Consider the following 902-nt stretch of genomic DNA (forward strand, 5'->3'; position numbering starts at 1 on the left):
CCCGACAAAAGATGTTAGTTATCTTGGTTAAGATCAAATACAAATTGAATGACTAAGTCAGTATCCAGCCCCATCCACCAACCCCAAGACCACTGGCTGTGGGTTAATATGGAGCCAATTTGCATTTTAAAAGGCCTGAAGCAAATACTAGTCCTGAAACTCATAACCAGAGACAAGGATGCCTTGTTAATTTTCAGGGCTAAAGCCAGTGAGACTGAGAAGGTTAGTCAGTTCAGAGCAAACTCTCCATGAACTCTAAGAAAACAGAGTATCTTTGAAACAGGAAGAGCAAGCTTAGAGTTTAGCACTTTCTTTGCAGAGATCACAAAGGGGCAGACATTTTACAGATCAGGTAGTCACACACACCACCATCTGAGGAATCTGAGGTCACAGGAAAGAAAGGACCGGCAGTGTCACTTGGTAGGCTAGGGCCAGAGCCAGGAGGAGACCTTGAGTCCTCCTCTCTCCATATGAGGATCATCTTTCCAAAGGGCAGCTGCCTACAAATTCACTGCTTGTGACTCAGTGACTGAGAAGTGAAGGGAGAATACTTTAAAGAAGTCCTTCTACAAGTTGTAGGGAGTGTCTGCCTCTAAAATGAGAAGAGCTCTTTAGAATGTGGCTCTAGGTCCAACCTCAACCCCAACAGATCCCACCAACATCCTACCTCACCCCCCAAGACTCCCCAGTTCCAATTTTGTGCTCTAGCCTAGAGGGATCTGCACCACCACCCACTCCTCCCCATCCCCTGCCTCATTTTCCGCCCCCGCCAGCCACCCTCCTTTCCTGATGTGGCGCTGTGAGCTAATGTGTCAGACTGCAAAGTCATTTGAACTGCAAGGTCGATGGTTCAAGCTCACCAGGTACTCCTTGGAAGCCCTATAAAGGTCCCTATGGGTCGG

Source organism: Chrysochloris asiatica, unplaced genomic scaffold, assembly GCF_000296735.1.
Source record: "Chrysochloris asiatica unplaced genomic scaffold, ChrAsi1.0 scaffold00092, whole genome shotgun sequence".
In the NCBI taxonomy this organism is placed as follows: domain Eukaryota; kingdom Metazoa; phylum Chordata; class Mammalia; order Afrosoricida; family Chrysochloridae; genus Chrysochloris; species Chrysochloris asiatica.